The following is a 16,308-nucleotide window of genomic DNA, read 5'->3' on the forward strand; positions in this document are numbered from 1 at the left end:
CCTGTTAGAAACAACGCCACAGTGAAAATTCCATGCGTTTATCTCAGCACTCTTTCAGATTTCCATAAGATTCTATATTCGTCTAGGTAGATTTGATGAGTCAGATGTTTGAACAGCTACATTTTTATTTGCTTAAGTTTATGTTTAATTTGCATACAGTAACATTCACTCTTTGTGTCCAGTTTAAAAGATTTTGACAAATCCTCATCACATTTAGGAGCCTTATCAACCCCAAATTCCTGCTCCCGCTTCTCTGTGGTCCACCGCTCGCCGCATCTCTACCCCAGGCAGCCACCAGTCTCTTCATCCATTTGCTTCTTCTCGAATGGCATGTAAATGGAATAGCAGAGTGTGTGCCATTTGGGGTTTGGCTTCCTTCACTGGCTTCCTGCCTCTGGAACTCACCCCAGTGCTCAAGAGCATCCAACTCATTCCTGCTTGGTCCTGAAGAGGACCCTGCAGTGCAGAGGGACCCACTGTGTTCATTCCTCCACCCGAGAGAGGCTGTTTGGGGATTTTTGGTGATGGCAAACATTCACACATAGGTCTAGTGAAAATATCGGCTTTCATTTCTCTTGGGAAAAGGTCTAAGCGTGGGATCGCTGGGTCATACTACAAGGGCACCCTTGACTACTTAGGGAAATACCAAACTGTGTTTCCAAAGTTGAGATGCTGCTGCACCACTCACACCCCCACCAGCGATGAATTCAGGATGCCTCCTTTCGAGAACTTGATGTTGCTGGGTAAGTATAGCATATATACACACGCATACTAAGTCACTTCAGTCACGTCCAGCTCTTAGCGACCCTATGGACTGTAGCACGCCAGGCTCCTCTGTCGATGGGATTCTCCAGGCAAGAATACTGGAATGGGTTGCCATGCCCTCCTCCAGGGGATCTTCCCGACTCAGGGATCGAACTCATGTCTCTTATGTCTCCTGCATGGGCGGGCGGGTTCTTTATCACTGAGCCACCAGGGAGGCCCTGTACACACTCACACTTTAATAGATGTGTATTGTTTACTTATAGTAATCTTAATTTGTATGTCTCTCCTGGTGACTAATGTTGAGTGTATTTTCTTCTGTTTATTTGTCTCCAGTGTATTTCCTTAGGTAAAATGTTCATATCTCTGGCCCATTTTTATTGGTTTATTAGTTTTCTTCTTATTAAATTATGACAGTGCTTTGTGTGTACCGTGGTTGACTCCTAGCCTAACCCAAGGTCACAAAGACTTTTCTCTTACGTTTCCTTGTAGAAGTTTTAAACTTTACACTCACTTTTATGTCTGTAGTCCATGTTGAGTTAATTTGGGGGTCACATGTGTGTTAAGGGTCAAGATTCAATTTTTGCATGGCCATTGTTTCACCACCATTTGTAGAAATTCTCCACAGCCAAGGCCAATGCTTTTGCACTTTCTAAAACTCACTAGACTATATTTGTATTGGTCAGTTTCTGGGCTCTTCACTCTGCGTCATTGTTCAATGCTTTAAGATGTTGTTTTCAGTAAGTTATCCAGTTTTAGCAGAAAAGTTAGAAATAATTGCTGAGCCCATTGTTACTGGAAGCAAAGGTCCCCTGAGTTTACCTTTTTCCCTGTAATGGTCCATCCCATGTGCTCGTTTTCTAGGTGTTCACTGGCACAGACACCAAGCAGCCCAGCGCCTGGCCCCCTGTGCATCCACCTGATGGGGGTCTTGGGCTCTGGTGCCCGGTGGGGCATTGCCACCCCTGTTATCACCCACGGGGGGCTTTCGCATGCCTGGAATCACGGTACAGGCATTGAGGGGCAGGGGCCAGGAGTGCTAGTTGTGGGGGGTGACACTGCCATATGGGGTTAGCACGCAAAGGAAGGGTTGCTCTGCAGCGCACACAGCTTTCAGACGTGCCATCTGAGCATTCACACTGGGGAATCTGTTCACACAATTTATTACCTAAATAAAAATGTTTTTGGTAGAAAGAGTGGATATAAACTGAACACTTAATGTGCAGCTTGCCGGTAATGCAACTACCCTGTAAATACAGCTTGGATCAGAGGGCATTTTATTCAGAACTTTACCAGAGTCCTTCTCTGTTTCAGCCAGTCATGTCACCAAAGGCGTTTGACAGTGCCACCATGTTGGAGGCTCTCTGGAATGTCAGACCTGTGGGCTGTGCAGCCCACAGTCCTTCTCCTAGGCACCCACACAGTGCACCAGTATTAGTCCATGCTTACATCATTACTGACAGTGATTATACACACACATTCATGCCAGAGTTTTTACTTAGTCTTATTTCAGAATGTTGTATGCATAGGAAAGTGTAGACGTTATTCAGCTAAATATTTCAAATACAGACTTACTCATTCTAAGAAAATAAAAGCATTTGACACCTTCATTGAGTCTCTCACTTCACTGTGCCTGAGCATGAATATATGGAATTACATACCGTTCTATTGTAAATTCCTCTCCTTTTATTTCTATTTCACATTATAGGTAGGGCATTATATTGATTTTTAAAAAAAAATAATATGTGATGGTTAGGTTATAATGCCTATGATTTTCATGTCAAGAGAGTAGCAGCGTGTTATACAGTATTTATAATGAGAAGGGCTTGCTGGGTCTGGAGGAACAGAGGCAGAATTTCAGGCAAAAGGGACGCCCACGTTTTCACCCTCACTGGGCTCGCCGGGCTGCTGTCCACGGTGCTGAAACAATGATGCTTCCTGCTGCACAGCAAGCCGCCTCCTTCCCAGAGTCCACATCCTCATTAGCCCTCACACCGTTGTCTTGTTTTGGTAATGCTTATGCATGGTATCTATTGTTTAATTTGCACGTCCCTAGTGCTGCTGAGTTTATACATCATTCCCCTCTGTTAACCACCTGGGAATCCTCCTTGGTGACTTGAAGTTCACATCCTCTGTACATTTTTCTACTGTATCATTTTGCTGTTGCTCAGTAGTTAAGTCATGTTCAACTCTTTGTGACAACAGGGGCTGCAGCAGGCCAGGCTTCTCTGTTCCTCACTATCTGCCAGAGTGTGCTCAAATTCATGTCTGTTGAGTCAAAGATGCTATCTAACCCTCTCATTCTCTGCCACTCCCTTCTTTTGCCTTCAATCTTTCCCAGCATCAACATCTTTTCCAATGACTCAAGTCTTCACATCAACTGGTTAAAGTATTACTTTATTCTTAATTGACTGCTGCAGGTTATTTACCAATCTGGACACTAGTGTTTTTCCCGTGTGCTGCAAATTGTTCCCCGCCTGCTGCTGCACTTATTATGTTTGTTGGTTTATTGGGTAGCAAAGTTTTTCATTTGTTGTAGTTACTTTCATTAATCTTTGCTTTGGATATTGCTTTCTTTGGGTTTTGTCTAAGAAGTTATTTCTTATTCTTGGGTTGTAATAAAAATATTATATAATTCTTTTAAGGAGTTTTAAAGACTTTAAAAAAATTCTCATTTCTGTCTTTAATCATGTGGAATTCATTATATTGAGTAGAGTAAGGGAGGGAACCTAATTATTTTCTTTTCTGATGAAAAGTTCCCATATTAAGCCATCCATCCATTCTTCACTGGTTTGTAACACTGCCTCTATAATTCATTAAATTCCCAAATGTACATCATCTTGTTTCAAAGCTGTTCTGCAGGGCTTTTTCATTGTTGTTCCACTGATCCATTTGTGATATTTGTAATTTGCTGTAGCAGTATAGTCCAGTTTTATTTTCTATGTTTTCATAATACTTTTGAACACCTGGTATTCAAGTCCTCCCTCTGTAAACTTATTTTCTTAAAGATTATTCTTGGACTTTTACTCCAAATGAATTTTGGAATTGGCTTGTCAATTTTCACTAATAGTACAATTGGAATTTTGATTGAGATACCACTGAATGTATTAATTAATTTGGAAAGAATTATAATTTTTACAATAGTAAGTCTACCCATCCATGAAAATCTATTATTCTATTACATTCTTCAATAAATTTTGTAATTTCTTCATAAAAACTCTTATGTATCTTTTATTACATTTATTCCTAGGTAACATAGTTTTTATCATTATTGTGAATGGGACTTTTCTCTCTGTCACATTTCTTTGCTAGCTTATTGCATGTGAGAATATTATGGATTCTTTAAATGCTAGTTCTATATTCAACTACTCTTTTTTTTTAATATATGTTGATTACTGTATCTGGGAACTCTGATGATGTCTCTTCTGAGCTTTCATCAATTGTCCAGATTCCTGGACAATTGCGTAATTTGTAAATAACCACAATTTTAGCTCCTTCCATTGTCTATCTTTTTCCTTTTGTAACACAGATTATAGCATCCAGGGAAATGCTGAATAGCAGCACTGATTGCCATCAACCATGCCTTGACTTAAACAGAAATGACTCTTGATTCTCCAGTTCAGCCATCTTAAATTTAATTTCACATGATATTAATGTTGCTAGAATGATTTTGTTATAATTAGTATTGTATGCTTTTGCTTTAACTTTCCTACATATATACATTCATATAAATTCCATTTATGTTCTAACCTTATAATCTCTTTTGAATACATTTGCATTTATTGCAATTGATTATTATAATATTGTACTTATTTCTATCCTTTTTTTTGATTTTACTATCCTTTGCTTTTTTTTCATCCTTTTTTGCTGTCTGTTGGATTGACAGCTTTCTCTTTTATATCTCAGCAGGCTTGGCAATGATTAGTTACATTTCAAATATTTTAGTGATTACTTGAAATTATAAACACAGAATTAAATTTTAAAATTCTAGAAATTATAGAGAACTTCAGAATCTCCATCTTCTTTCTGTGAATGACCAAGGTCTTCCCATACTTTAAGCACTGAGTTCATTTTCTCTTTATTCTGTAGGATTTTTTTTTTTGCTCCTTTGTATAAGCATAAAAATTTAATCGGATTATTAAATATGGTTAGTACTTCAATGATATTTACAAAGATATTTTATCAGTCAATGCACCCTTTCTGTTCCTTGAATTTTAGCTCTTTTCCTCTGGGTACCTTTTCGCAGTGTCAGTTCTTTCAGTGAGGTTTGAGATCAATAATCCTTGGACATCTGAACAGTCTTGACTTTTGTCGTCCTTGGATGGTAGTCTGGCTGGGTATAGAATTCATGGTTGAACATTAATTTTCCTCAGCAATTTGAATGAGTTATTATATTCTTCCATGAACCCCTTGTGACTGATAATAAGTTTGCCTTTATCTCTTCTCTCTTGTAGCTTTTAAGATATTTTTCTTTGACATTTTGCCATTTCGTTAAAATATGTCTTGTGCATTTGTTTGTATTCACCCTTCTTGGCATAAATTGTGCTTCTCTTATCTGAAGACGTATCTTTCTCTGCTTCTAGAATATTTATAGTCATAATATCCACCAATATTTCCTCTCCAATTCACTCTGTCTCCTTCTGAAACTCATATGAGACCATGTTTGGTTTTCTTGCTCCATCTTTTAAGACTCCATCTCTTTCTTATATAAAATGATCTCTTTTAAGCTTTGAAATGTATATATAACTGGGGGAGGGCTTCCATTTTAATCAATATTTAACATGTTTGAAATGGGAAGGGAGACGTTCCTACTTCAATTCTGACTAACATATTGAATCTTGATTCTTTTGTCATGCCTCAGAAATGGTACCTTTTCCTTCAGTTCAGGGATTTCCATGTACAAGTTACTGAAATGAGAAAACCCAAATATTCAAAATGTTTGCATGGAATAGAAATAGTCCTTTCTCACCTGAAAGTTTTTCTCCAGCATTTTTAGTCACTGATGTGGTCATTCCCCTGGCTCAGTTCCTGGGTCCAGAAGTTCCTCTGGAGAAGGCATAGGCTACGCACTCCAATATCCTTGGGCTTCTCTGGTGACCCAGATGGTAAAGAACCTGCCTGCAATGAGGGAGACCTGGGTTTAACCCCTGAGTTGGGAAGATTGCCCTGGAGGAAGGCATGACAACCCACTGCAGTATGCTTGCCTGGAGAATCCCCAGGGACAGAGGAGCCTGGTGGGCTGCAGTCCATGGGGTTGCAAAGACTTGGACGTGATTGAGTGACTAAACTCAGGATAGCACATGGTTGTTCCAGCCACTGGTAGAGGTGGAACCTCTACCCCAGGTTCTAGGAGTACTGGTGTTACTAATATTAGCAGTGGTAGTAATAGCAACCAGAGTGGCTGAGGCAGTAGTGACTGCAGTGCTTCCCTGCTGGGTGACCAGCCCTAGGATACCGTGGGTCCTCAATCACATTGAGTCCATAAATGGGCTCCTGTCCATCACTGTCCAGAGTGCTTCCTATGCAGGGTCTCATTTCATTCTTTCAGTGGCCTATGGGACGGCAGGCTATTCATCCTCTAAGAATGATAAACTTAACACAGAGCAGCTAGGAGAGCAGCCAAGGCCACATGGACAGCAAGTGACCGAGTGGGAATTTGAAGTCACAACCTCAGACTCCAGAACTGAAGTATTTGACAATAATGGCTCACAAGCATCCCCAGAAAGAACCAGAAAGCAAGAAAACCAAGTACCTAGACTCTGAATGTATTAACTGAATATCTCTTTTTCTGGTAATGGTCATGGCCTGGTGCTGGTCATGGTCAGGAACCTGCCCTTGAGAGATTCTCATTCTAAGAGGAAACTGATGTGAGAGCACTGAGAGCTTGCCAAAGCCCAGGGTCCTTGAGCTGAGTCACAGGGATGAGGGGAATTACCCAGGCAAAGGGAGCAAGGTGTGGGTTCCAGGCAGAAGGCTCAGCACTGCGGAGGCTGAACAGGAAGTAGCGTCTACTGGGTATGAGTCACTGCAAAAAGCTCCAGTGCCATGGGAGGACAGAGTGAGGGGCCGCGGCTGCAGACAAAGCCGGGCATGTGGGCAGGAATGGCCTCTTCTTGCCACGTCAAGAACACTTGGATCTGCAGAAAAGGTGGGGGTGGGAGACAAAGGAGGTTGTCAGGTGTGCAGAGAGACCCTCAGACCAAGCTAACAACCAGGAGAGTCATTTTTACAGAGGTCTAGATCATTAAATGTCCTGTAAGCAAGGATTCCAGGTGAGAAAGGACCGTTAATATTCCATGTGAACATTCTGCATATTTCAACTTTCTCATTTCAGTAACTGGTGCATGGAAACCCCTGAACTGTAGGAAAATGCACCAGTTCTGAGGCGCAAGCCCTTCACTGTCTGCAGAGTCTCCTGGGGACTCAGGGGGCCCCTTTCATTTTTCAGCCATGTCCCAATTCACGGAGAGGGAAAATGGACCGCCGGTAGCGGCAGCTCCTCCCATGTGATGAGGAACAATATGAACAAGGGATTTAATTTGAAAAGAGATGTGTCTGTGATTTAATTTAAACCACCAGGTTAATGCATTTTCCCCCTAATTTCAGCCTTGGGTGCACTGCATTCATTGGCACTGGCTGCACGGCTCTCGGTTCCTGTTCTCAAGTTACTTTTGTGTGCGAAGCTGTTTACCCCTGACTAGATTAAGGCTGCAGGAGGCTGGGCTCTGCCGTCTCTTCAGGACGGCGGTCTCCAGAGTGGGGCTGCAGCTCATCATCAGATTAAGAGCTGCTTGGGACAGAGAACACCCACCCACGCATTTGGCAGCTCTTCATGGATGCCTGCTCTGCGCCAGGCACAGACAGGGCTGCAGATTCCAAACTGATGCTGACTTGGCCCCGCCTTTTTGAACAGGGGCTGTGATTGGTCCTGGGCCCAGACAGCAGTGGACAGAGAGTGATGGGCTTGGTGGGAGGCTTGGGGAGGATCTGGAGGGCTGGTAAGGCAGGGACTCTGGGGAGGGCTCTGGGCAGAGGCAGTGACTCAGGGAGGAAGGCACTGAGTGGCTTACTCCACAGCATGAGCTGACTAGTCAAAAGGTGATGGCGAGGGGCTGGCTGGACAGTTATCCTTGGCAAAGGGGCCTGCACCTTCATTCATGAGGAAACAGGGAGAATTGAGCCATCAACAAGCAGGCAGATGTTGGCTTTTGAAAAGAGAACTCCCCCAGATATAACCTACAGACTTGTCTGCGGGTGTGGGTGGGGCTGAGTCTGCATTTCTACCCAGGTCCCTACCAAGGTGACGCTGACGGAGCGTTCTGTGTGTGCTGGTGAGGACGCAGCCACTCTGGAGGGCGAGGATGGCCTGGGGGCAGCAAGGCTGGCAAGGAGCTGACCGCAGGCCCTGTTGGGATGGAGGTCAGTGCCCCTCCTTCTCTTCATCCCTGGAGCCTCCAGAGCAGGGAGCTGGGTGCTCCATTTCCCCCCTCCCCCCACTCCCACCCCACCTTCCGCTGCTTCCTTGGGTTTGTCTCTTGATAGTTCATTCCTTCATTTAAAGGAAACACGAGGAAGGAAGCAGCAGACTGTTGGGGCGCTCCAGGCCCAGTGTGGGTGAACATCTGGCTGGCAGAGCGGAGCAAGGCCCGCAGCTCCTCCTCCTCCAGGAAGCCTACCCTGACTGCTCAGCCCCACCGGCACACCGTCCTCTCAGCTGTGACTATGTTTCATGTGCAGGCAGCGCACGTTTCCCACTAAGTCCTAAGGTCTCTGTCAACGGCAACCATTTTCTCCCTTTGCTTCTCCCACAGGGAGGTAACTCAGCACTGGGCCTCAGTGGAAACTCCATCATGACCTTCCGATTTGGGAGGCAGGTCAGGGGAAGTGGTCAGACCTGCGCCAGACATGGGTCCCTTCTGATGAGTGAGGATCCCTTCTGATGAGGTCCCTTCTGATGAGCCTGGGCCACCACAGGGGAGCAGCCAGAAGATGAGGGCTTGCCCAGGTCCCCCAGCCCAGTTCCCCAAGAGAGGGGTTGGCTACAGAGTAGGGAGGGGTGGGGGCAGCCTGGGAGAGAAGAGACTGCGGGCAGCGGGCAGCAGCTGCTGTGGGCTCTGGAGGAGCAACTTCACATCTCTGTCCTTCAAACCAAACCACAAAGACTGGGTTCCTGGGGAGGGGTCCCTGAAAGGGAGGGAAGCCGCCTCGCTCCACGGAGCCATTCTCACTGCTTAACGATGCACAACTCAGTAATGAAGAGAGTCTACCAGACCCAATATAATCTGAAATTAAAGAAAAATGGAATGTATTAAAAATGCATTGCAGCATTAATGGAGGATGTCAGCTTGACAGCCAAGCCGCACGCATTACGCTCGGCTTGGGGAGCGCGGCTCTGGGCTGCTGGCCCCAGGGCTCTGAACCACAGAAGGACCTAGGGTTGAGGCTGACCTCTCAGAGGAGGTGCCGATGTGCCCACTGCTTCCTCCACCCCCACGTTCCCCCGCTTCCCAGGGAGCCATCCATCACTTCCAGGTGCGTGCTGCCATCGGGAGCAGCCCCAGGCTGCCAGGCAGTTTGCCTCCTCCTCTGTCCTCAGGCACCTCCTCTGTGCCCACACGCCCTCACCCTGACAGCCAGGTCCTCTCCTTCCCACTTCCTGACTCCTACAGGCAGCTGAGCCCGTTTCTTAAAGGGCTTCTCTGTTGGCCCCACTTGAATTTCCTGGAAAGGTTTGTAGCAGAAACGTTAGACCCTGGACAGACCACTGCAGGCCCAAGGCTGAACTGCCGCAAAGGGCTCTGGGCAGCTCAGAGGACGGACTCCCTGCAGCCTCTGCGGACGCCACTCTGGGCTGGCTGTCCCCTTCCTCCTGCAACTCCCGGCCCTCTCTGCCCAGGTGATCTGTGGATGATGCCAGGGAGGACATGTGACTCAGGCCTTGGCAATCACAGGTCTGCCCCTCCCGGTCACATGACTGGCTCAGAGTGAGCACGTAACTCCAGTTTGTCGCACAGTGTGGGTGACAAGCAGCACTGTATTTGGCCCTTGGAGAAGATTGTACTCTTCCCTAATGGGTGTGAGTCTGCAGCCATTTTGTGACCATGAGGAATCTGGAGGTACTTCCATGGGTCCCTGGAGGTGCTGAGTTATCTCAGGAAGCTAGAGGATGAAGCCATTGTGGCTGGTGGCAAAGCTGAGTGATGAGGGGAAACTGAGTCTTCCTGCCTCACTGGAGCCTAGAATCCTTCAGTAACTGGACCACCGCAGGGCTTCCTGTTGCTTGGTCATAGAATCACACACACACATACCATCTTTCCTTCCTTTAAGCTGGTTTGAAGGCGTCACTCTCCCCCACCACGCCCCATCTGTTGCAGAAGCAGGCTCCCTACTGTGACTGAGCTGGACCCACTCAGCCCCACCCCCATGCTACTGCCACCATTCTGCCGACTGACCCCTGGGGCTCAACAGAGCAGCCACTCTGCCACCTGATGAAAGGGACATGTGACATCTCAGAGGGCAGAGCTGCCCAGTGGCCAACATCACGGGGGCAGGGCTGAGTGCCAGCTATGCCACCTCCTGATGGTGTGGCCCTGGCCGTGACCATTACTGGACTGAGCCAGGGGTCCTCAGTTTTGAAACGGAGCCAATGGAAGTGATCATTGGGGTGGGAGTGGGGGGGATTGCAGTCTAGGGTGTATCCTCTCCATGGCACCGAACCAGGAAGGAAGGAACAGCTGTCCCAGGGGGATACTGGGAAACATCGTGGACACTCAGTGGGAAGGGCAGCAGGGGCTAGGCAACCAGAAATGGACAGCAGTGGGAGAAACCAGGCTTCCTGGTCTGAAGCTGCCTCTGGGCACAGGGCCAAGGCTCTGGCCCCAGGGTGGGCAACTTTGTTGGGGACAGAGCTCACAGCTCTTCTTCCTGTGGGGGGTGGCTTGGAGGGGCCGTGCAGGTATTGCTTCCTCTGCAGCATTGAGGCTTTTGGGGTGTTTTTTTTCCTATCTTCACTTCTGGCCAATCAGCATGTCTCTGGTTGGTGAAAACATGAAGCACAAGAGAAAACAACTGCGGCAGAGCAGAGCAGCCCCGGGCGCCCGGCCTGGAGCGGGCAGGCGTCCTGCCAAACACGGTTCTTGTGGTCCCGTCCGGGTCCTTCCCTCCTTCTCCCCGTCCCCATGTAGCGACAGTGACCACGAGCCTCCCTCCTGGCCCAGCGTGGGTTCTGTCCGCTGGGGCCTGGCACCAGCCCGGGCACTGTGAGCAGACTGGGCCTGACGCCTCTTGCCACCCTTCCTCCCAACAGCCCATTCACCGCCAGCCTCCCCGTGAGGCCTGGGAGGCTCTGGAGCCGGGTCAGGCGCAGGGCATCCAGGGGGTGGGACAGGGTGGGACACAAGGGAACCCAGAGAAGGGGGCTGGCATCTAGGGAGTGTCTCCTTCGAGGGGAGCGTTTGGGACCCCCTACCTATTCCTCCCTCCCCTCCCACCTCCTGCCGCCTCCCCGCCCTGTGTCCTGTGTATTTACAGAAGGGATGGGCGGGCAGCGCCCCCAGGGCAGAGCAGGGCATAGAGAGTTATGCTGAGGAACCGGGTGAGCAGTGCCGGCATCTCTGGCAGCGGGCACTCACCCTGGGCCCATGGGTTCTGCTTGTGAGCTTGTGAGCGACACTGACCAGCCCGGCCTGGCCAAAGGCACAGAGCACACAGCAGAGAGAGCGGGGCGTCCGTCCACCTCCACCACCCCTGCTTCCGTGCAGGCTTCCTCTGCCCGAACCTTCCCCGCTCTCCCCTGCATCCCCACTTCCTGCTCCTGCTCCGGCTCTGCAGGTACCAGGATGGACGTCTGACCGGGGCAACAGGTGCTGCCGGCGGCCTGGGCTACAACCCCTGATCTGTTCCCTGCTGGCGTCTGACAGCAGGCGGGTCAGTAACCTCCCCAGGGACACTCTGCTCATGTGCAACAGGCGTGCAACAGCCCGCAGCAGCCTGAGCCCTGGCCACGTCGTGTGTCTGCACAGGGCAGCCATCCTGGAAAGGGGTCCCGTGGCCGTCTACACGACCTCAGCCTCATGAGCCACGGCCCATTCCCGGGTGACTGGCCTTGTTACAGCGTGACCTGTCCACCCAGCCGCCGCCCGCTCTCTGTGGCCTTGAAACATGTCTCATACCCCAGGCCTGACTGGCGGGAGCACTGTGAATGCATACAGGAGACTTCAGACGGCCTGCTTAACTATAGCCTTGAGCAATTCCTTCCCGGGGCGTGGAGTCAAAGCTGAGGTGTCTTCTCTGGGCAGGTGCCCGAGGCACTCAGGCGCTCATGTGATGTGCTTGAAGGCAGAGGCTCTGTCTGGAGTGAGGTGCGTCTTGTGCCAGAGCCCTGGATGTGGGAACAGGCTCCCAGGGCCTCCAGGTTTCTCTTCCTGGAACTGTTCATGACACCCCTCTGTCACCCAAGTGGGGACAAGACAGGGCCTCATTGGATCAGAGTTTCCTGCTCAGCCCCATGCTGCTTGTTAAGAGATGCAGCTCCTGCCTGCAGAGAGGAGGGTGAGGAGGTGCCTCCCACCTCCCCGGGACACCGAGGACAGGGGACACAGGCTCCCACTGCTGATGGTCAGGCAGGCACGTCCTCTACAGTGAGGACCTTCCAGGGTGAGGAAGGGACCCGCTGGACCCGGTGTTTCTATTTCTTCTTCCATCACACCTCCTGGGTGAGTCTCCCATCTCTGGGGTTTGCACTTTGCAATTTTAATCCCAAGTCTGCTCAGGAAGGGGGTCGGGGACCCTGATTTGTCCCTGGTCAATGTGAGCTGACCGCTGTGCTAGGCTCTGTGCTGGTGGAGCAGAAAGCAGAAGGTTAGGGCAGCATGCTCCCAGCCGTCAGAGCTGGGAGGTTGGAGAAAAGGGAACTAAGGGAAATTGGCCCCCAAAATATGCAACCACAAGCCAAGGCATGCCTGGAGCCCCCTGAAGCCGGAAGAGGCAGCAAGGTTCTTCCTCCCCACTGTCCAGAGGGAGTGCAGCATCTTACTTCGCACATCTGAGCTGTGACGGAATACATTTCTGTTTGATTTTTTTAAGCCATCCAGGTGGTGGCAGTTTATCACGGTGGCCTAGGAAACTAATCAGAGATCAATAACTAAATGCCTGCATGTCTGTGGAAAACCCCACTGCCCTGAACACACATCCTGCACAGGGGCTGTCAGGCCTGGGGTGCAGCACCCGCCTCATTCTGAGACCAGCCACCTTATGGGCACCAGCCTGGGGACCCCACGAAGAGACAGACCCAGGTGGGTCCTGGCCCAGGTGCAGGGGGTGGGCAGGAGCATCCAGTCCTTCTGGGGAGACCAGGCCTGAGAGGTGGGACTAGCCCCTGGCCCGCATGGTGCACAGCCCTCGCTCTCCCAAGGAGGTCTGCTCTCCTTCTGTGGTCTCCTTCTGTGGTGCATGTCTATGTTCTTGCAGCAAGATATTTAACCGAACAGGAGGAAAGAGAGCAAAGCAGAAATGTTCCTCTTGCACACCCTCCTCCTGCCTCCTGCCCCCCTTGGAGAGACCCCTTCCACCTCCATGCTGGAGCCGGTCCCACAGCACCCAAGCATAGCTGGCTGGTCCTCACAAATGCAGGCACGTGCGAGGGGATTGTTTGCAAATCAGTAAAAACATTCTGATGCGTTGCTGTACCAGCTGTTACCGGTTTGCCTGCCTCAATATCCTGGTCATTTCCCCAGGACACGGGGTGGGGTCACCTCCCCTACTGATGAGCACCTGGGTGGTCGCTGATTCTCAAGAACGGTGCCTGTGTATGTTGTGCACGTTCACACGCCTTTCTTCGTGACGGGTCACTAGACGTGGGGTCACTGGTCAACCCCGTTTTGGTAGATTTTGCCACTTGTCTTTCAAGAGGCTGTGCTGATTTATGTTCTCACCGGCAGTCGGAGGGTGCTGCTCCCGTGTGCTCAGTCTCTGGCACCCAACACGATCAGTCATTTAGGTTTCCCACACTATCAGGTAAAAAAGGGTAAATCTCACCATTTCATTTCCCCGATTCTTGGTGAAGGTGAGCATGTCTAGTCTACTGAGAGTCTGGGTTCTTCTGCCCTCAGCTGCTCACACTCTGTATGTAACTTACCTTTTGTTGCTGATATGTGGGTGCTCTTTATATATTATGGATACTAATCATTTCTGTTCAGACTCAGCATTCGTTTTCCCAGATTGTTACTGTCTTCTTAGCCCTGTTTATGGTGACTTCTTTTTAAAATCCAATACAGAAAGTTTTCTTTTTTATGGCCTCAAATATTTCAATATTTTCTTTATATCTTAGAGGCTCAGGTCTTTTCTAGAGGTTTTCTCATATGTTTCAAAAGTTTTAGAAACGTTAATGTCCTATATTTTAAGGTCTTTATGCTCTTCTCAAAAAATAAGTTCATTTTTTAAATTTGACTATAATTTATTTTTGAGTTGAACGTGGAGTACGGGCTTCCCTGGTGGCTCACTGATAGACTCCACCTGCCAATGCAGGAGAGGAGGATTCAGTCCCTGGGGGAGGAATCCCCTGGATAGGAAATGGCAACCTACCCCAGTATTCTTGCCTGGGAAATCTCACAGACAGAGGAGCCTGGCAGGCTAAGTCCATGGGGTTGCAAAGAGTCCAGACACAATTTAGCAGCTAAACAGCAGCAACGCAGAATGGGATACATTTAACTTAACATTTTTTTTTTGTTACCAATCATCCAAAGACAAATTCTTGAATAACTCTTCCTGCCCTCAGTAATTAAGATAGCACTTCCTGCTACAATGAATTCCCATGTGCATAAGTCCTGTTTCTGGACTTTTTCTCCTTCATCTGCTGCTCCTTTCTGCACCATCACTGCTCTGCTGGAACCCCTGCAGCTTCTTGTGGTGAAATTCCTCCACCTCTTCCTGTCATCCCCAGTCCTCTTGGGTCTCCTGGCCCTTCCCAGCTTCTGCCCCCCATCAGTACCACCTGCATGACCCCTGGGAAGGCCCAGATTCACCCCACCTTGATGCCATATAAAGAACCTGGGCAAGGACTCATATGTGATGGGTACTCTACCTGGGGATGAATTCATTCTGGAAAGAACGGCTCTAGTGGAATGTTACTCCCAATTTTATAACAAGGGCTCAGATCACGTGGACAGCTTATCCTCCGTCACTGGCGTTGTGGTGCTGGGGCCAGGACCCAAATGTCCCCAAAGAAGGGAATCAGCAAATTCCATAGCCCAGCACAGCCCTCCTGCAAGACACCTCCAGCCACTCCAGGCCTGCAGAGCTCTTTGTAGATGGTTCTCTTTGATAATCCCCACTTTACAGATGAGAAGATTGAGGCTCAGAGCAGGTGCATGGCTTTCCAAGGATCCCAACTAGAAAACAGTACATTCAGATTCAAACCTGCAAATGTCAGGTATTTGAGGCTGGTTCTTGACCACTGGACAACACTTTCTGGCATCAGGTCAGGGCCAAGGGGAGGCCACACAGCTCCTGGCCCTGACCTGGTTGGGTGAGCAGAGCAAAGCACAGGTCTGTATAAACAGACATGGGAGGGAGGCTCAGGGGCTCGTGGTTGCCCAGCCCAGCTGCCCCCTGGGGTGGAAATGAGGACCAGAGGGCTGCCTGCTGCCGGGGCTCCTGCGGAGGGAGAGTCTGGGCCCCAGCCCGGAGCCTCTCCTTTGTCCACGGAATCGAGCATGTCTTGGACCCAGATGCCTGCAGCGCTGGCTTTGAACTGTGAGGGCCTGGTCCTGGCCTGTCTGAAGGATGTGGCCGCACACTTCTTGTCCATGCGGGCTCTGGGAGGCCGTGGACAGGTGTGTGACAAGTGACCAGGACCAGGTATCCCCACTGTCCAGGGAGAGTGAGAGCACCTCCCCGACCCCATGGGACTCTGGAGCACAAATGCACGGTCGTGTGTTGCCGTGTGGTTGGTGGGGAGCAGGGCTGGCCCAGGAGACCTCTCTTGTCTCCTCCGCCTCAGTACCCTGGCTCACTGACAATCAGCAAGGACAGGCCTGTGCAGCACCTTCCGGTGAAATCCAACGCAAACCCCAGCCCCTCTCTGCCAAGGAAGAGGCTTCACTCCTGCCCTGGCTAAGGTGTCTGCTCCTGCAATCAATTTTTCAGCTCCTGCACAGCCCCAAGCCAGAAGTAACAGGACTCTTATTGAATCATGCCCTCAGAATCGCACTTATTGGATAAGTGGGAGCCAGACAACTCCCCCCGTCTGCTCTTTGCCTCACTCACAGAGGCTCCAGTTCAGATGTCACCCAGGGACTGGCTACATAGGAACAGCCCTGCCCACTGGCCAGGGGACCAGAGCATCTATGGCAGGGACCGCTCAGTTCACCACTAATGGCACCGGGCTCAAACAGGCGCTACTGCCGCACTGTGCTCAGTCTATGGCAAGACCACCACCACCACCCTCACCTGCCCACCCTCACCTGCCCACTGCACCGACTACCATGGCACGTGTGTGATCTCTACCCTACTGTCTATAGATCAGCTCTCACCTCTCCTGCCCTCCCT

At 49.6% G+C, this 16,308-nt stretch overlaps 1 long non-coding RNA gene across 1 annotated transcript; it reads left to right on the forward strand.

Moving 5' to 3' along the window:
- Positions 1-416: 416 nt before the first annotated feature.
- Positions 417-9,277, forward strand: LOC133260274 (uncharacterized). The gene is made up of 3 exons (XR_009740712.1): positions 417-743; positions 8,051-8,181; positions 8,324-9,277. It is a non-coding gene; the product is annotated as an uncharacterized LOC133260274 (long non-coding RNA).
- The last annotated feature ends 7,031 nt before the right edge of the window (positions 9,278-16,308 follow it).

This window comes from Bos javanicus, chromosome 14 (genome assembly GCF_032452875.1).
Source record: "Bos javanicus breed banteng chromosome 14, ARS-OSU_banteng_1.0, whole genome shotgun sequence".
Taxonomy (NCBI): domain Eukaryota; kingdom Metazoa; phylum Chordata; class Mammalia; order Artiodactyla; family Bovidae; genus Bos; species Bos javanicus.